Below are 21,351 nucleotides of genomic sequence, written 5' to 3'. Positions count from 1 at the left end.
ATGGGATGTCAGTTTCTTTAAGAACTCCCGTATCTTGAAATGTCTTTTTCCATTCTTAGTTTAATTGTTTTTATAGTTTGGGTATATAGAAATGTTTGTGATTGCCTTCCCTCCTAATTTTGAAGGCATCTTTTGTAGCCTTTTGAAGGTTATTTCCAGCAATCTTACCTTAGCCCACAGAAGTACCTGAAATTTACAATTCCTAAGGCTCTTGAGAATTCTTGAATAATCACCTTATTTCTTATAGGTTCCCACCAAAACAGGAACTCACATTTTAGTATCCTGCTCTGCTAAGTCAGTTATTTTGTACATCTGCTTTCCATCTTCTAAAATTTTTTTTGGCATATCTTTCTTATCTGCTGGTCTGTTCCTTCCCCTTCCTCCCCCCATCCCTTTTTTTGGGATTTGTACCTTTTTTTTTTAATTCCTTTACTATCATTCTAGTGTCGTGTAGGGAGGGAACAGAAATTAACTCAATTGCAGTCCACTGGATTCAGGGTTTTAAACTGATTAAAAATCAAATTCTTTAGATTATTATTTTTGGTAAGAACTATCACTGTACTAAAGTTGTACTTTTCCCATGCCTCTTGCTGCCTTCAGTTATTTATAAAAACAGGCAGAAAAATCAGGTGATTGAGTCAGTATTTAGGATGGATCTGAGTGGATGACTGCTATGTCATTTGCCGCAGTCCGCTGCAGCAAAATAGCGGGGGGGAGGTGAGGAACAACTTGTGTACGTTGATACAGCAGGAGTAGGAGCCATTTATTGTAGGACAGGAGCGGTATTTATACATTCCACACAGCTTATCTTAATTAGCATAAACTAGATACACCAGTCAACCAATAAGAAATCTCCACACTTAATGGCTCACTGGCATTACTTCACAAACCACTCCCTCTGGCATTTTGCCAGGCACCCTCCAGACTTGTTTACAGACTCTAACAGTCATTGCAGTAGAAAGTGTTTTCTGGGTTGTGGGTGTGGCACAGGGGTAGAATGCTTGCCTAGTGTGTATAAGGCCCTGGATTTAATCTCCAGTACCTCCAGGAAAAAAAAAAAAAGCTTTCTAGGAGGAATTCAATAAATGTTTCTTTTTATTCTGTGATATTTCAAGGATTAGATCAGTATAAACTTGTAAATATTATATATTTGAGCTACACTTAAAAATACATAAAAACAGATTTGTCAAATATGTGCTTATCAAAAGTGGCAGTTTTATTTTAGACTTTAGTCAATATCTTAACTTTGTCTTAAAACTGTCACATGGTTGCCATACATAAGTTTGAATATCCTTTTTTTTTTTGATATCAAGGATTGAACCCAGGGGCGCTTAACCACTGAGCCACATCCCCAGCCCTTATAAGTTTGAATATTCTTTAAATATGATTTGGGGATTAGAGTAACCTTTGAATTCACAGACTCTGTTAAATACTGTTACGGTGAAAATTTCCATTATTAAAAAAGGTGTAAATAAATTATGAAAGTGTGGGACTTACACTAATATGAAGGTATAAATGTTTTGTGTATGGATTTTGGGGAAGTTCAAACAAAATGGAGATTCCAAATAAGGTAGTGAGTTATTAATGGCTGTGTGATCTGAGGAAGCTCCAGGAAAATCTTATGGCTTTGAGTTCTTATGATTGGTATTGACTAAGTTACCCGTGGGTTTTTAGAGATTTATAAATTCAAGTCCTCTCGTCATTAGTGTAGAAAGTATTGTTAGTGATAGATAAGAATAGTATTTCCCTAAAATGTGGTAATATGTGAAATGATTGTATTACATAGATGAATCTTTTTCTTTTTCTTTAAGTACTGGGGATCAAACCCAGGTGCCTTATATGTTAGTCAAGTGCTCTACCATGAATCTATACCCTCATCCCTTTTTATTTTTGGTACCAGGGATTGAACTCAGGAATGCTTAACCACTGAGCCACATCCCCACCCCTTTAAAAAAAAAAAAAATTAGAATCTTGCTAAGTTGCTTAGGACCTTGCTAAGTTGGTGAGGCTGCTTTGTACTCATGATCCTCCTGCCTCAGCCTAAGCTGCTGGGATTATAGGCCTATGCTACCCTTTATATTTTTTGAGAAAGTCTTACTAAGTTGCTACAGATCCTCCTGCCTCAGCCTCCCAAGTAACTGAGACTATAGGCATGTATCCCTACATCTGGTTTAATGTTTTTCTTCTAATCTTTAAATATATGTCAGTATTTATCAGAAAAATAAACAAGCATCTCAAAAATATCAATTCATTGATATTTCTTAGCCTGAGGCTAAAGTGGATATTTTAAAGTGATTTGATTTAAAGATGTGTTTTTAATAATTAATACAATTGAAGCCAGATTTAAAATTAGGTAGTCAGTGTAGTTAGGTAAATAGGGTCTAATATGGAATGAAATCTAAAATGGAGGCCATGTTGAGAATGAATTCCTGGAAAAGTTGAGCAACTCTCGGAATGTTAATGAAGTCCAGGAAACAGCCCCCAACAGATTTGAAGATAGCCCATCCCAAAGAAATGTTAATGAACAGCAAATTTAGAGATGCTGACTGGGAAGTGCCCAGATTACTTCTTTGGCCCACCTGTGTCCCACCCCTCGGGCCTTCCCACCTACATTCCATCACCGAAAACTATAAAATGGAGAGACAACCGCACTTCCACGGATTCCACCTCTTGGGTTTCCTTCTTCCTCCGGGAGAAATCTTTTCTGCTGTCCTTTAATAAACTTATAATTTCTACTCTGACCTTGCCTCGGCGTGCTTCTCTGGTGTTATTCTTCAACATTGGGGAAGCAAGGACTCGTTCACTGGTCATCAGCAGTAACACAATGACTGAATGGATTTGGCAAAAATTATAAAAGTGGGTACGTAAATAAAGTTGGTAAACATTGGTAGTTTCTAAATACTGTTTGTTTAATCATGGTGCTTTTACACATTTTTTTCTTTTTAGATAATAGTATAAAACTGGGCTGACTGTCATAAGCTTCTTGAATTTTTTTCCTCCAAATACAGATATTGAACTGAGGTCCTTTCACATGATAGGAAGTACTCTGTCACTATCCTATTTTCTCAACTCTCTTTACTTTTTGAGATAGGGTCTCCTTAAGTTCTATAAGTTGCTGAGGCTGGTTTCGAACCTGATCCTTCTGCCTTAGCTTCCTGTGTACCTGAGTAGGTATATATACACTACTGCACCTCATCATTGGCCTAAACTTCTATTTTGTTCCTATTATTTATTTTTGAATTTTAGATAGTTTTTATTTGTGAACTTAAAAAAACATTCCCCCCAACAGAAATTCTCAAGGCATTTTGACATTTTATGTTTAAAACAATTTGTACCATAGGTCTGACAGCTAAGAAGAAAAGGAATTTAAATGGTTAAAGGTACCCAAAGTCATTCAGTAGTTAGTAATGGAACTTTGGGCATAGCCAAGGTCTCCTTGTATCCAGAGTTGCTTCTGTTACACTGTGCTTTTTAGTTGTTAGTGGAGTAGCCAATTGAAGTTTTCTTAGAACTCAGGAAGTCTGCCAAATTTTGTGGCTAAAGGGATGTTCCTGTAGTTTTTATATATTTGTATCTCAAGCCCTAAAGGTAGAAAGAGCTGGGTCTTCCAAAAATAGTTCAATAAATGTGTCAACATATTGAAATACTATTGAGAAAACAAGGAAGTGGAAGTCCTATGGGATTATTGGAAAATGATGCCAAATGCTTTCACAAGTATTTAGAAAGCAAATGTGACAGTGGTTGTATGCCAGACAATGGTTCATGGCCTTGGTTTTTAAAGCCCATTTTTTTTCCTTACTTATACCTGGTGCTCTGTTTAATTGCTTCTAGATTTTGGTAGAAAAGCTGCTAAATGAACATCTTCCTTGAAAATTTTCCATTTAATCCACTCTTAAGGAGAAAAGGAAAACTTTTCTCACTTAATAAAGTGGATAAGAAGTGTCTGTATGAAAGGTTGAAGTGTCACATAACGACTTGGGTCTGTTCACTGACAAAGAAATAGAGTTTATCTGTGTGCTTGTAACCAAAACAGTTTTTGAATCATGGCCATTAGAATCAACATCAGTAAAGTCTGCATCTTAATTTCCTTAATCCCAAGGCTGTCTGTTTTAAATTATGCACATATTGGAATGTTTTATTGGAATGTGAAAGCATTCATCTGTTCCCTGAGGTCCCCCCCCCCCCAAAAAAAAAACCCAGAAAAATAGAGTTATGCTGAAGATATTAACTTTCACAGCTCTGCAATGAAGAACCATAGATGTGGGCTGCATGTGTAGTGCAGATGTGGCTGTGACCTAATTGACACCAGTTCACTTTCATCCTCCTTGCTGCAAGCTTGAGTTGAAAGACTTGAGGGGTGGATCTAGAACATTCTGTTGGTCTGTGATCTGTATTTTACTTGCTTTGTGCAGTACACAGGAAAACAGTGAAGGATAATGTGACTTTTTTTTTTTTTTAAGGACCTTATTTTTTTGTTGTTAAATCTTTTGAAGCCACATTTTTATTCTGATTATCTATTGAAAAAAATTTTTTTTGAAGAAAGAGTATATGCTTTTTGGTTATAAAAGAAATTGTTTTTCTTTTCCAACTTTTATTATGGAAAATTCAGCATAAATTTGTAAGTAGAATGCTACCATAATGAGCCTCATGTACCCTCTCTTGACTTCAACAATTTGCAGTACATAGCCAGTTTTATTCCATATGTTTTTCTCTTCCATTCCCTGACTTCTCCCATTACCTATCTGTACTATAATTTTATGGCACTGGGGATTGAACCAGGGGTACTTTATCATTGAGCTACATCCCCAGTCATTTTTTTAAAAACATTAAAATTTGATGCAGGGTTCCTCTTAAATTGTTGAGGCTGGTCTTGAACCTGCGTTCCTCCTGTTTCTGGGATTACAAGCATATGCCCCTGCACCCAGCCTTACCCCTCATATTTTGAAGCAAATTCTATACATTGTGTAATTTATTTTGTAAAAAATGAGCTCCCCTTCCACCTTTTTTTCATATACTTCTTGGTTTCCCAAATAAAGTTCATGTTCCAAACTGATTTTGTAGAATAACAAAGTAGTTCTTTTATAACATTTCAATTGTCATGCATTTGGAATAAATATCTAAATTCTGTTTTGAGAATTAAAAGCATTTTTGTCCAAATGCAGTTTTGTGGATATAGGGAATACTTTATCCAGTGTTAAAAATAAAAACAATAACAAAAAATCCTAACAATCACTAAACCAGAACTGAACTGATCTCACAATTTTAGTATGTTCTGAAGATAATGATTATGTTTATAATTTTTTTCCCCAGGGCTTCTGCCTGCTTATACTGTATTGTATTGTTATTAGTTTTTTTTTTCTTTTTTATTCTTCTCTTCTGTTCTTCCTTTACATGGTATGGTTCAATGGCAGTATGTTAGAACTAGACCAAGTGCAATTTTTATTTTTTAGTTGACTAAATTTTAATGAGATCACATAATTATTATAACCGTGTAGGGTGCTATCTGTATCGTTCTGTCTGGCAGTGTAGAGGGGAAGGTACATACCTTAAACACTGATCACGTACAAATTAAGAAGTCATTATATAAATTGATGGCATTATACTCACAGCTGACAATCACTTAAAAGTTGAAATGCTTTTCCTAATTAACAGGCAGGATTTTTGTTTTGGAAATAGTTTATATTTTAATATTTTCAGTTACATATAATTATTTAATACTTTTGTAAAGACATACTGAATTAAAAAATAATGATAATAATAGATACCATTTCTTGATATTTGTTATGTGGTAGACACAGTTCTATGAGGACTTCTGTATATACTTAGTCATTTAATCCTTGTGGTAATTGTGTGATAAGTACTGTTAACTCAAGGAATCTTTAAGAAAATGGAGACACTAAAAGTTTCAGTAACTTGTTCAAGTAATTCAGCTAATTAATGACTGATCAGGGCTGTCTGGTTCCAGAACCTACAGTGTAACTCCTGTCTGTATTGTCTCTGGGAATATGTAAACTACCTTCAAACCCTGTTTCTATTTGCATTCTCCTCTGCAGAAGTAACTGTTTTGAAGGAGAGCCATTAGTGTATAATTTGATCACTGGGGATGGTTTTGATTGAGAAACTTGAAAGCCATTGATGAGATTCTACTTATGTTCTTTTACTGGCTTTAGTAATAAAAGGGGAAGGGGAAAAATGGAAGCATGTAGAGAGTAGGGTCATTACCAGTAATGTCTCCCCTCCCCCTTTAAGATGGAATGTTGAATCCATTTGGAATGTTGACAGATAACAAAGAAGTTGCTGAAGGTAGTAAGTAGTACCATTGAGTGGTTAAAATCTGTATCTCCAGTTGAGTACCTTGGTGTGGGCAGGTGTATTATTGGAACTTTGGCCATCATTGGTCAACACTTAGAGTATAGATTTTTCTCAAGAGTTTATCCTGAGGCCTTTAGTGACCAGATTTTTAACAAAACAGGTATCTGATACTGTATGTTCTCCCCTTTTTCTTGAAAAGAGTAGATGGTAGAAAGAAAATTGTCCTAGCCCTAAGTCCCAGTCCACAGTCCGCTAATTACTAATCATAATATTGGGCAAGAGACATTGCTTCTTGTGTCTGTTTTATCTTACGTGGTTCAGATGCTCTGAAATAAGTTCTGATTCATATAAGATGTCTGATTTACTGATTTGCCTTTGTTTGTGGAGAAAGTGATTTAAAATGCCCTTTCTTTTTATTATTATTATTTTTTATTTGTTTTAATTAGTTATACATGACAGTAGAATGCACTTATATACTTTGATGTATCATACATAGATGGGATATAATTTCTCATTTTTCCAAGTATACATATTGTAGAATCATATTGGTCATACAGTCACATACATACATACTGTAATAATATCTGTTTCATTCTACTATTTTTCTTATCCCCACATCCCCTGCCTTCCCATCCTTTCACTTAAAATCCCCTTTCTTATAGGAAAAATAGATGTAGAATTTTGGCAAACATTCCATACTTTTCATTTTATCTTTATAGAAACTTAAGAAAAAAAATATAGTTTAATGGTGGGAGGTCTGTGGTAATGTTTGTTATTGAAATTTTAATCTTGGTCATTTCCTATTGAACATAATTTTGCCAGTGAGTTTTACAAAAATTTAAATTTATTTTTTCAATTGGTGGGGGTAGCATGTGATATTTTGATATATGTATACATTGTGTAATGTTTAAATCATGCTAAACATATCTGTCTTTTCAAACATATAATTTCCTTTTTCTTCTTTCTTTCTTTTTTAATACTGGGATTTGAACCCGGGGCACTCTAACTCTAAACTGCATCCCCAACCCTTTTTATTGGGTCTTGCTAAGTTGCCCACCATGGCCTGGAACTTGTGATCCTCCTGCTTCAGCCTGCAATTACAGGTATTTGTCCACACGTGGCTTTTCTACTTTTTTTTTTTGGTGTGGGGATTAAACTCAGGGGCATTCAACCACTGAGCCACATCCCCAGCCCTATTTTGTATTTTATTTGGAGACAGGGTCTCACTGAGTTGTTCAGCATCCCACTTTGGCTGAGTCTGCCTTTGATTTAGGATCCTCCTGTCCCAGCCTCCCAGGCTGCTGAGATTATAGGCATGTGCCATAACACCCGGCAGTTTCTATTTCTCATATCAAATATTTCTTAGGTTTTTTGTTATCATGTTTTCCTCGTTACTAGGGATCCAGTTCAGGTGTGTTCTACAACTGAGCTAAGTCTCCAACCCTTTCTATTTTTTATTTTGAGACAGAGCCTAAGTTGCTGAGGCTGACCTTGAATTTGATCTACCTGCCTTGGCCTTCTGAGGCCTTCTGTGTTATTAGGATTATAGGCCTGTGCTACTGGGCCCCGCTAGACAATAATTTTTAACTTTTTCTTTTCTTTTCTTTTCTTTTTTTTTAAATTAAATGTTTTTCTATTGTGTAGGCACTAACTTCATCATTATTTCCTTTTTTTTTTTGGTATTATGGATTGACTTTAGGGGCACTTTATTATTGAGGCACATCCCTAACCCATTTTATTTTTCATTTTGAGATAGGGTCTCCCTAAGTTGTAGAAGTTGGTCTCAAACTTGGCGATCCTTCTGCCTCGTCGTCCTGAGTGGTTAGGATTATTGGCATGTACCTCCACATCTGGCATTATTTCCCTCCCCCTCAAAAAACCGTTTGATTTAGAAAGTTTTAAATATGTATATAAAAGTAAGCCAAATGGTGTATTAACCCCTCACCCCCATGTATTCCTACCACTCCCTTTAACAATTATCAACTCATATTTGGCTTTTAAAAATCTATGTTCCTATTAATTTCTCCTCATACTGCGTTATTTTAATGCAAATCACAAGTATCTCATCATTCTATCTGCATAAATCTCAGTATTTATCCTTAAAGGATAAGACTTGAAAAAAATCACAGTACCATTATTGTGTCTAAAAAAATTAACAGTAAGGGCTGGGGATATATCTCAGTGGTAGTGTTTGCCTAGTATGCACATGGCCTTGGGTTCAAACCCTGAAAGAAGACCAAACCCAACCCAAAATAACAGTAAATTTTTAATATTATCATGTTGCATTCTGTTTAATTCCTTGTTGTCCTTGTTTTCTTTCAGGTTTTTTTTTTTTGTTTGTTTGTTTGTTTGAACCAAGTCCACACATTGTGATTAGTGATAGGTCTCCTCAATTTTCTTTAATCTATATGTTCTGTTCTCTTTCTTTTATTTCCTTGCAACTTATTTGTTTTTAAGAAATTTAAACTTAAGAAATTGGGTTGTTTGTACCATATTGTACTCATAATTTTTTTATTTTGCTGATTTCATGTTTTTCGTATAGTTTTATCTGTTCCTCCATCCTGTAAATTGGTGGGTCCATACAGAGGCTTTGTCAGCTTCTGGTTCAAGTTTTTTTTTCCCCTCTTTTAATCCTTCATTGGTTTTGTTATTTCTTAAGACCACTCAAGGAGTACACAAAAGCTAATTGTAAGGATGTTTGGATTTGTTACTTAGTTCTTCATTTTCTGAAATTGGCCTAAACTAAATTCCCCATAAAAACATCTGGAACCACTTAGAAATTTGGGAAGATAACAATCCTCTGCAAATACCATACCCAGATACAAATTACACAAGAGTTGCTAGTCCCAACTGTATTTCCCAAACAGAAAGGAAGAAAGCAGCTGCCTTAAGGATTTCTATGAACCACAAACCAGATTTTCAGTTAAAGAGAGACATTTTACAGTTAAATCAGGCTTTATTTTTCTAGAACAATATGAAAACACTTCAATTACCTAAATTTCCCACCCAGTAAGCTAGTATCCTTAGTGACTACTTTTTTCCCCTTTTCTTCCTTGGCAATTGGAAGTAAAAGGATTAAAGTGGAATGATGGCAAGTCAGAAAGTAACCAAGATATGTGGGAAACCAAATAAATGTATTCTGCAGGGATACTTTGAAGCATATTTATAATTTTCTTCTCCTTCTCCTCCTGCTCTTCCTCCCTCCCTCCCTCCCTCCCTCTTGGCTGCCAGAAGCTGAGCAGCTTNAGTCCTTGTTAAAATTTTTTTGAGACAGGGTCTCTCACAATGCCTGGCTTGAATATCTTTTTTTTTTTTTTTTTTAAACATTTTTTATTTTTATTAGTTATTGATGGACCTTTATTTATTTGCTTATATGTGATGCTGAGGATTGAACTCAGTGCTTCATACATGCTAGGCAAGCACTCTACCACTGAGCTACAACTTCAGCCCCTTGAGTATCTTAATATATAGTTTATTTCTTTTCTTTTTCTTCTAGTTTGTTTGCTGAAGAAACTGTTTGTCTTACAGCATTTCCTGAATTCTGAACTTTGTTTATTGTATCCCTCCTGCAGTGATAGTTTAGAATGTTTCTGTGTTGTTTTCTTATAAATAGGTAGGCAGACTTGAGTCTTAGATTCAAGGTTGATTTTCGGGGAAGGATGGAGAGACTAGAATCTTTCATAGCTGTTGATGATTATTTCTTATTGCATTTCATCCAGAGATCCTGTATGGTTGACTCTTTTTGAGGGGATAAAAATTGCTTCATTTGTTCTGATGTTTTTGGCTAGATAACTTTACCTTATTGATGTGGGTTATTTAATTACCATGAAATACAGGATAAATACTTTTTTCCTTTACCAAATTTCAAAAGAAGCTGTTGATATAATAATTATTTCCAACTTTTTTTTTTTTTTGGTTTCAATCTTAAGTGTCCCCTTAAGTCCCATATGCTAAAGGTCATAGGCCACCCTGAGGCACTCTTGGGAGGTGGTGGAAACTTTAGGAAGTAGAGCCTTATGGAAGGAAGCTTGTCACATTGTGGGGGGGCATGCCCTTAGAGGAGGTATGAGCTGAACAGCTGTGCTCTATCCTGTGCTCCCTTGTCCTTGTGTGCTACCCTATGCAGGCCCCCAAATGGTGGAGTCAACTGACCACGGACTGAAACTTTTAACCTGTGAACCCAAATATTTCAGAATTTCCTCCTCCTATGTTGATTTATCTCAGGTATTTGGCACAGCATCAGAGAGCTGACCAAGAATCTATTTCTCTCTCTTTTTTAAAATGACACCCCAAATTGAACCTAGGGGCACTTTAATTCTGAGCTGTATCCCCAGTCCTTTTTGTTAATTTAGAAATGGGGCCGAGTTGCAGAGGCTGGCTTCTACCTTGTGATCCTCCTACCTTAACCTACCAAGATGCTGAAATTACAGGTGTGCACCACTGACCTGGCTAGTCTGTTTCTTTTTTGGCTATCGTTATTAACTTAAGGACTTTTATATAGTCAGAGGATTTCAACCAATTAGTCATCCCCGCTGGGGATTGAACCTGGGGTGTTGAACCCAGGGGTGCTTTACTGCTGAGCTATATCCCTGGGCCTTTTAACATTTTTTATTTTGAGACTGGATATCTCCAACTTGCTAAGGCTGATCTCTAAAATTTGTGATCTTTCTGCTTTAGCCTCTCAAGTTTAAGGGATTACAGGTATGCACAATGACTGTAGTCATTCTTTTTGTTTTGTACTGGGGAATGAACTCAGGGGTACTCCGTGTAAGGTCAACCTTGTAATGCTAGATCAGTAAGCTGCTGCCGTGTTTCCTGCAGACAACTTTATTTCCTCTGATTTGAGTAAACAGATGCGGTTTCATGAAGAATTGAAATGTATAACTGAATTGGTTCAGAAGTGTTTTGTAATGGAATAACATTACAATACTTATTACTTACTTACTTACCACTGAGCCACATCCCCAGCTCTATTTTGTATTTTATTTAGAGACAGAGTCTCACTTAGTTATTGAGATTGGCTTTGAAATTGTGATCCTCCTGCCTCAGCCTCCCAAGCTGCTGTGATTACAGATGTGGGTCACCATGCCTGACTTAGTCATTCTTTTTGATAGTTATGTTTTTTTAACTTTCACCACTCCCTTCAAACTGGGTCTTATGCCCTTTGACATGACCCTGTCAGACTTTGAAAATAAGGAATAAGTTTATTAAAAGGCTATATAATTTCTTTCTGGAGAATATCATCAAATCTCCAATAGGCATAGCATTAAAAGTATCTACACTACAATGGGGAAAAAAAAAAAAAAAGCCATAGAGCAAAGTGAATACTTGATCCCCAAGTTTGTATTGTCAGGTTTTTGTCTTAAAAAGCATCTTTGTAAATTTTTTCCTATTCAGGTAATCAACTTTCTGGGCCATGGATTAAAGGGCTGTAAATTTGGAAATCCGAGAGTTCCAACATATTCCACAGTTAAAAAGTCCATTCTCACAGGAAATGAGGATGGGTTTGCGTCCTAACCTTTGCCATTTTTTCCCCAACATAAAATGTTGCTAAACATGCTGCCCTGAGAAGGTCAACCTTGTAATGCTAGAGATCAATAAGCTGCTGCTGTGTTTCCTGCAGACAACTTTATTTCCTCTGATTTGAGTAAACAGAATCGAAATGTATAACTGAATTTGTGAAGAACTGTTTTGTAATGGAATGACATTACAATACTTACCATATTTCCAAATCTCCAGGAAGTTTGTGTCTGACATTTTAAAACCCATGTTGGTTTTGTAAATTGCCACTCCCCCCAAATTCTATGAGTAATGTTAATCCCATAAGAAATAGTCCTTTTCAGTTTTGTAGCTTTTCTTTTGTAGAATAAACGGGGTTTAGTTTTATCCTTGTGCTGGTAGTAGTCACTATCATGACTCTTTTGTTAAATATTAAATATGAACTGCCAGTTTTTAAATACTTTGAGTACTTACTGAATGTTGGGCTGCAGTACAAATAATGCAGCTGCATACCATACTAATATAAACAAAATGTCATGCTTTGAAAAAACGTTTATTCTCCAAGAATAGAAAGAAGTATAATGAAATTCTGTATTTATTTTCCAGTGAGTTAGGTTTTGAAGTAAATAAATGATGATACTGTATTTTATTTAGAAATATTTCTTTTCATGCCTTTTAGGCATTTTGGTTTGTAAAATAACTATCAGATTATTTTAGCAACTGTAAGAATCCCATTAATTATTTTTGAACAACCAACACTGAAAAATATGTCAAATTGTTTTAATGGCAGAAACTTTGAATACTTTATTTCTAGTAAATTAAGTTATTCTGTGAATTTTCCAGATGGCAAAAGCAACTAGAATAATTTGATTCATTATTTCTTTCCCATTTGTGATATTAATGAATTGTGAATTAGTGCAGTTTAAATTGGTACTAGAGTGTCCCTTTTGAAATCTTAGAACTGTGTTCTTCTTATATGAAAAATTAAATTATTTGTGTGGAGAGGTAGTTATTTTCTATATCACTCTACAGAGGATCTGAGGGAATATATTTGTGGGAATATACAGGAAATATATTTGATACAATTGCTTACATAAAAACAAATTAGGGCAGGTAAATTAGAAATAAGAAGAAAACATCTAAATGAGAGTCTAACCTCTACATATACAAACTGTAGCTGTGGCTTAACAAATTTATATTGATATCTGTCTTTGTGTATTTTTGTATGTGTATTTGTATGTTTTGTCTTGTTTTTTACCCAAGAAATACTTTTAAAATGTGTGATGCTTGATAAAACCTCTACTCTTTCTTGAAATGTTTGCTGGCAATCATTGAAGTTTTTTTTCCCTGTCAATACAACTGTGAAATGTTTTGTTTTTTTAAAGTATAAAGATGAGTAAAATTTTCAATAAGAGGAAATTATAGTAATTAATATTTGATTGGTTTTTTATTTTTCAGGCTTTTTCCTTTGGCGATAAAAATTGTTATGCTTTTGAGCCATTTCTTTCAAGACCCTGATCCTGTGAAAGTGAGTCATATCATTCAAGACATAGCTTATATGTCAACTTTTCTGTGAAATAGTTTCTAATTCCTACAAGTAGGGTTAATACCTGTCTTTGTCTCCCAAGAAGTTTAATAGCACTTATTAGGTTGGATTTTAAAACCCTATGTGTCATTTTTTTCAGGGCAGCAACGCTGTTTCATTCCCAGTGATTAGCACGTGGTAAAGCATTCTGTAGATGTTCATGGAAAGAATGAAAACTAGCAAATGAATCAGAAGTTTTAATGAAGTTCAGATTATTAAAATTTTTGCTTCCTTTGGAATCAATGAATACATTAGCTGGTTTGGATCATCTTTTTATTGTACAGGATCTTCTGAACCACTAATAGCAATGTGAGTTGCCTTATAGTTGAATTTGAAACATTCTGTGTGTGCGTGCATATGTGGGATGCGCTCTTCTGGGGATTGAACCCCTAGGCGTGTTACCATGAGCTACATTCCCAGCCCTTTTTAAAATTTTGATATAGGGTCTTTCTAAGTTGCCCAAGCTGACTTCAAGCTTGCCATCTTCCTGGTATTACAGATGTGCACCACTCTGCCTGGCTTCATTTCCAATCTTATTTTACCATTATGCTGTTATTCTGCTTTTAAAATGCGGTTCTTATTTTATTATGCCACTCTCATACTACGAGACCTTTAGTAGCTCTCTTTTACCTATGGGGGAAGTCAAAATTAACAATTCATGTCTTCTCTCCCATCCCATTGGATCTTATGCTTTATATAGAAGATTCTTCCCTGCCTTCTGTGGAGCTATATGTTTTTCAGAATTTTAAATATTATTTTGGTACTGGGGATTGAATACAGTGGCACTTTATCACTGAGTTGTGTCCTTAGCCCTTTTCAGATTTTTTTTTTTTTTTTAAAATTTTGAGACAGGGTCTCACCGAGTTGCTTATGGCCTTACTAAATTTCTGAGGCTGGCCTCAAGCTTGGGATCTTTCTGCCTTAGCTTCCAAATTGCTGGGATTACAGGTATGCGCTGCCCCACCAGGCAAGATATTATCTATAACTACCTGGAATTTCTGCATTCACTTTGCCTACCTGGTTCCTATATGAAATTATAAAACATGAGTTCTAGAAAATTCTGACAGTTCTTTAACTCAATCTTTTAACTTATAAATGAAAAAAATTAAGACATTGAAATTTTCATTGATTTCTTGCTGCTCATCACCCATGTACAAAGCAAACCAGCCTCAGACCCAGGTTATAACTAATGTCTCTTTGCTCATTTTTCACAAAGTCTTTTTTTCTTTCTTCCTTTCCCTTTTTGTGATACTGGGGATTGAACCCAGGGCCTCATGCATGTGAGGCAAGTGCTCTGCCACTGAGCTACATCCCCCGAAATTTTTTATTTTGAGACAGGGTCTCATTAAGTTTTCTAGACTGACCTCAAACTTGGAATCTTCCTGCCTCAGCCTACTGAATCCAGTGGCTCTTTATCATTGAGCTGTGTCCCTAGCCTTTTGTATGTGTTGTCATGCCCGGCCATAAGGTGTTTTTATTTTAAATTGCAGCTGAAAATTTTGTTTCCCTCTAACTTTCTCTAACCACCTCAGTTAGAAGATCTATTCTGGACTTCAAACTTTGGTGCTGTTTATTGTATTGTGAGAGCATTATGTTTTCTGTTGAAATAATAATGAACAATGACATTGCTAACCTTTGCTTACTTTTTGGTATGCTCTGGACTAAAAAGCATATTGATTTTCTCATTTTACCTTACAACCACACTACAGGGCATTGTTATTCACGTTGTAGAAATTAGGAAACTAAAGTGTAGAGAAGCAAAGTCCTAAAGGTCATAGGTTTAAACTCAGGTCTGATCAGAATAAGACTTACCTAGCTTGTATTATAATATTTTACTTGTGTTCATCTTTTTGCACTGGATTGTAAGACTTTTAAGGACAATGAATAGTTCATTAATGTCATTGTATCTCCTCCAGCATCTGTTGCAGAAGAGCTTGGGAAATTTGTTGACTTCCACTAGACGGATATATACCATTTGACCACATATTGAAGGTCAAGGTATTGATATAAGGTAGTGGAGAAGCAGAAGGTGAGAGGTGAAACATGTAAGCATAGGACTTACGTGTAGATAATAGATCTAAGAAAATGACAAGGTATGGGGTCGATTGAAGTTTCAGGGGAATGATGTGGGCAGCAGAGTTCTTTAACATTCATAATTTATTGGTTGAAAGGAAGGTATACATTTGTTTACTTATAAGAGTTTGGGATTTCATCTCAGTTGCATATTGTTATTTCCAGCCTTGTTCATTGTTGTATTTGGTATTTCTTTCTTTAAGTAGTCCTGAAACTGCCTGTCTACAAGAACAGGAACAAATCATTTTCATGTAAGATTAGCCTTTTTAGCAAGAGAGGTCTGGGACACTTTAATGAATGAGGATCATGAACTTTGTCTACTTAACCTAGGGCTTCCAAATTGAGGGCTTCCAAATTGGTAGAATGCTGAAGCTGTGCAAGTGCATTTTGCTATGGGTATGGGTTCTGTGAGTGATTGTCCTTTTGTAGTCGTGCACTTAGGTGTGAAGAATCTTTTGTGCTTTTTGCCTGTTAGGGAAGTGAAACCCTTAAGCTGTGTAGGCATATTGATTTCCCATTTTTTGAAGGATTTTAGTTTAGTCTTTTTTGTTCTTCTGAAATAATCCTCAAAGAATATTGTGCTAGCTTTATTCTTTAGTGATCAAGAGTGTGGGAATGAACCAGTAGACTGAAAAGTAGGGTGATCTTTGAATAGCCTATTTTTTTTTTCTTTTTCTTTTTTGGTACTGGGGATTGAACTCAGGGAAGCATTACCACTGAGCTACATCCCTAGTACTTTTTATTTTTATTTTGAGATAGGGTCTTACTAAGTTGCCTAGGCTGGCCTTGAACTTGTAGTCCTTGTGCCTTGGCCTTACAAGTCTGGGATTACAGTCATGTATCATTAGCAGAATAAATATTTAAAAATGAATGCTGCCTATGACTTGAAAGAGAGGATAAGTGATGTGTTCAAGCAAAACTAGTTATAGGAAGAACATTGCCTAGAAGAAAGATTTGAGTTCTAGAGCTCTTTCCTTCAAGTATACTTATTTATATGTCACATACCAAATTCACTGTTTGTTTATGGTGAAAATGAAACCTCAGTTAACCTCTCCCTCATTTGGTTGTGAAAACAGGTCTTTGGTGTCAATTTGCAATAATATATCATGAAATATATTCAGATGCTGGCATGCTGACTTATGCTCACCACATTTATTAGGGAATGTTTTAATAGGTATAAGTACTTTCTGTGCCTGTGTCTTCAAATAATTGTTGATGACTATATAGATTTAGCTCTTTCGTATTTTAAAAAATTTTATTGTATAATATATGAAGATACATTAAAACTATACAGAAATATAAGTAAGATTTATCATTTTGCCTGGCATTGTGGTGCATGCCTGTAATCCCAACTGCTTGGGAGGCTGAGGCAACTTATAGAGACCCTCTTTCAAAAACAAATTAGGGATATGACTCAGTATCACGCACCCTTGGGTTCAATCCTGAGTAACCCCCCCCCCAAAAAAAAACAAAAACAAAAACAAAAACAAAACTAACGTGCTTTTGTAAATTAAATAACTAAATAGTACCAATTGTCATTTTTTACTTTGGCCAGTTGAGATACTGTGACCTTCTGTGCATGCTAATTTTTCCATCATGAGTTAAAAACAAAGATTTTATGTGGCACTTGTCTTCAGAGAAATAAAAATTTATGCCATTTATTCCCTATACATCCTCAAGACTAAAAGGAGATAAATTAATTTCATGGACGAAAGAAAATGAAGGAAGGATGAAACCCTTGTATCAAAATTCCACAGCTTTCTAAACCACTGTACAGCGTATCAAAGCAAAATTTCATTGTGCTGCCTGGCTATTTCTGTGGGTTTTGATATAGTAATGTATAGGATTTAACGAATAGGTACACTTGGCTCATGGATTTATCCTGTTTTTCTTTGAGTGATTTTTTTTCCCCTTCAAATAAGTTTTTAGGGATAGTCATTTCAAAATTGAGGCCATTTTGAGATATGCTGTAGAATTTAAACAAGTGCCTTGTTTCCTTTCCCCATTACACCCTATTTCTTTTGGAGTAAATGTCCTTTGTGGAAATAGCTACACTTTTTCAAGAAATCATTTCATTGAATTTAAAGAGGAAAATCTTATACCAATGTTAGTATTAAAATAGCAATGTTTTCTTAAATTTTTTTTGTAGTTCTCATTTGTGTACTTATTCAAGTACTACTTTGAGAATTGGAGAAAGGTTGAGTTAGAAACTTCACGGTCAGAGGATCATTTTATTGATTGTATGATTGATTGATTGGTATTGGGGATTGAAGCCAGTGGTGTTCTACAAATGGGTCTCATCCTCAGCATATTTTTTAAAATGTAGTATTTTGAGACAGGTTTTAAGTTGCCCAGGCTGGCTTCAAACTTGCAGAATTTATGATCCTTCTGCTTCAACCTCCTGAGTAGAAGAGATTACAGGTGTGTGTCACTGGATCTGGCTCAAAAGGCTCATTTTAGAGTGAATATAATTACTATCTCATGGGTTTGTTTATTTATTTATTTTCTGGCTGTAAATGTTTGTAGTTCTACACTTTCAGATTGTTAAGTTTAAAAATTCTTTTTATTGGCAGTTCATATAATAGAAGAATTAGATGAAGAAATCAGAAAACTTTGGACAGTAACATTGGCCAAAAGTTGGATTTTTTTTTTTCTTTTTGGCCCTGGGGATTGAATCTAGTGGGGCTTAACCACTGAGCCACATCCTCAGCACTTTTTATATTTTATTTAGAGACAGGATTTCACTAAGTGGCTTAGGTACTCACTAAGTTGCTGAGCTCAGGCTTTGAACTTGTGATCCTCCTGCCTCAGCCTCTGGAGCCGCTGGGATTACAGGCAGGCACCACTACTACTGGCTAAGAGTTGGATTTTATTGTTGGTGAAATTTTGAATTAATTGAACAAGATAATTTGGATACCTGGAGCTTAGAATATGTTCTTTCAACATCTTTGTTGGCCTAAAGCTATTCAATTGAATTTACTGTTTATTTGAACTTGGAACTGTCTTTTGGGTATTAGTCAGCTTTTTCTGTTGTTGACTTTTGTCCATTGTTATTACTTTCATTGCCTACTCTACTGTGACCTTAAAAATCTTTGCATATTTCTCATTCTTACCTTTTGCTTACTTTTCTGTTCATTGAGCCAAATGGACATTTAGGTAAATCTGCTTTTTGAATATTTAAACCAACAATTTGGTCATTTGCCTTTTTGGAGGTTGCCTGCCATACATTTAGCACTGTACCTCATGTTAATATTCTTTACCATTTTCTGTCAACTTTAATAAGATAGGGCCTTTGGTATTTCTTGATAGAGTATCTCATGTATTAGTAGCTATTTCTGTACACATGTAATTGACTACAAGTACGTATTTACACAGCCTGGTAGAATCATTATATAAGTGATTCAGATTAAGAAAATTGCTAAATACTAAGTGCTTAATTTTCTGTTTAGAAATGTAATGTGTGCTAGAGATAATATTTGAGGATCTAAAGTATGTAGGAAAGGCTGCACATTTTATTTTGATCTTATTACCATCCAAAGAAAAGTTTATATAAAAATCCTCTGTCATTAACTTTCTGCTTTCTGAAGATGATACAGCAGACTATTAGCCAAAGTCCTAGCCATTTAGTCAATTGAGAAATACTTTCAGTAAAACCTGTTGATATAATTTGGGCAATTTATAGAGCACCTGTTCAAGCAATTTCTTTGAAATACTTTAAAACCAAGGGTCTGGGAGGCCGTGGTGGAGTGGACCCTGGGGAATGGGCAGCAGAGAGGGCTGCTGAGCCCAGTGTGCTGTGAGCTGCACCACTCGGTGGTTAAAGGAAGAGGTTAGGGCCTTTTTATCCTTGCTTGCTCTGCACTTGAGCAAGTCACTTTGTTGCATCTCTGGTTTCTTATATAGTTGTTGTAAACACAGTACAGGTCATAGTAGGGGGAAACTAATGAAAGAGACCTGAATTTTGTTAAAGTAGTTGAAGATCCACACAATGGTTCCAAATAGTTAATCTAACTATGAGTATACATATGTGCATGCAATCTATTTGTTTCCCTCACTGAAGTCATCTCTTCTTTTTTTTTGTGGTACTGGGGATTGAACCTAGGGGCACCTAATCACTGAGTCACATTCCAGCCCTTTTTGTTTTTTATTTTGAGACAGGGTCTTGCTGAGTTGTGTAGGTCCTTGCTAAGTTGCTGAGTGTAACTTTGAAGTTGTCATTCTCCTGCCTCAGCTTTCCAAGCCACTAGGATTATAGGTGTGCTCCACCACACCCAGCTCTCATTGAAGTTTAGTAGGTCTTGTGTGAGTTGGGGTGCTGCACAGAAAAAAAAAAAAAAACAACAAATCCTTCCCCAAGGGATTTCATTGTCAGATAAAGGACTCAGAACAATCTAATCCAGATCCAGACTTTGAGGTATTGTGATACCAACAGCTGTGGTCTATTAAATATCAAATTTCAACTGTTTGGTAGCAGTTAAATGTCACTGGAACAGTTGGCAGTTGCTTTGTAATTTGACAGGTCTCAAGGTTTCCAAAGTAAATGTATAAAATCTAAGCCGCTTTTTGACATATGAATCATATTCAGTGTTTTTATGGGGGGAAATGAATTTTTTAATTTCTGGAGTTAACTTGGCAACTTTAAAAATAGAGTTGTGATAACTAATCCCTTCTGCATATTTAAAAAACTTATTTCTATAGAATGAAATTGTAGAAGTAAATTTGGCTTTTGAAAGAACAGTGGTTAATATACTATTTACCAGGGTGAGTTTAGAATTTGACTGGTGGAATTTACTTAAAATGCCTTTTCACAAGTGTATAAATGGGATGGTGGTATTCTTAGGTATTCGCAAAATAAATACTAAACTGTTCAGCTTTTTAAGGCCTAAGCAAAAAAGAGAAAGTCTCAGTATTTGCTTGATGCTTTTCCTAAGTGTAGTCACCAAAGGAGGATTTATAAGGAAAAGTCTTGTATTTTCTTTTCAGAATTTTGGAAAGGATAAAGAGGTGCAAAGGAAGAAAATACACATGCAAATGTAAGATGTTTAAGATTTTTTCTCTTTAGTATTTGCTCTCCATTATTATCAGTGATGATTTATACTACTTGGAGATGAGAAGATTGAAATGTTCAATATTTGATAAATACAACTGATTGGGTATACCCAGAGAGAATTGTGATCTTTCACAGAATGCTTTGCAACCCTCTTCAGCTGCATTGAGCAGTCATAATAGTGTACACTCAGTAAACTAGTCATTACAAAAAGGGAGCAAGACTATAGCTTCTGTGGAGAATTGGAAACACATGGAGTAAAGACATGGCAAATTCAGATTATTTCAGGGCTAGAAACATTGCTTTAAATAATATTTACAGCATTTGAGTAAATAAATACAGAGAAAAAAATGTATATGTAAATATGTATTTATTTGTGGTAGATGGTATGCCTTGAAGAACTTTCCATGAAACTGGTATAATTGAGCATATATTTAGATAATTTGCTGGATGATTTAGAGACCACACAACCTTTATATTTCTTATGACTATGGAGATACAAAAACTTGTGTTGAAGCCTCCTTCAGTGAGGAATATATACTCTGATAATATCTTTGTGTTCAAAGTGCTGAAATTAGATTTAATAAGTTGAGTATACATTTATAATGAACATTTTCCCTTTTTTTTTTTTTTTTAATTTTTTATTGTGGGTTGTTCAAAACATTACAAATTTCTTGACATATCATATTCCACACTTTGATTCAAGTGGGTTATGAACTCCCACCTTCACCCCATACACAGATTGCAGAATCACATCAGTTACACATCCATTGATTTACAAATTGCCATCCTAGTGTCTGTTGTGCTCTGCTGCCTTTCCCATCCTCCACCCTCC

The 21,351-nt window shown here is 35.3% G+C and overlaps 1 protein-coding gene and 1 non-coding gene across 3 annotated transcripts in view; one reads left to right on the top strand and one right to left on the bottom strand.

Moving 5' to 3' along the window:
* Positions 1-21,351, top strand: part of Epb41l2 (erythrocyte membrane protein band 4.1 like 2) — a 193,626-nt gene that overhangs the window by 8,616 nt on the left and 163,659 nt on the right. The window contains exon 1 of one of the 2 annotated variants that reach the window (XM_048798295.1): positions 13,264-13,339. The exons of the other annotated variant lie outside the window; for it this stretch is intronic. The gene's annotated coding sequence lies outside the window, so the exon portion shown is untranslated. Of the gene's footprint in view, positions 1-13,263; positions 13,340-21,351 lie in introns of those variants that run through there. 2 annotated transcript variants of the gene reach the window in all.
* On the bottom strand, positions 14,640-14,711 carry Trnav-cac. The gene has a single exon. It is a non-coding gene; the product is annotated as a tRNA-Val (tRNA).

The sequence above is a fragment of the Marmota marmota genome, unplaced genomic scaffold (assembly GCF_001458135.2).
Source record: "Marmota marmota marmota unplaced genomic scaffold, marMar, whole genome shotgun sequence".
Lineage (NCBI taxonomy): Eukaryota > Metazoa > Chordata > Mammalia > Rodentia > Sciuridae > Marmota > Marmota marmota.
This window is presented reverse-complemented; position numbering and strand designations above follow the sequence as displayed.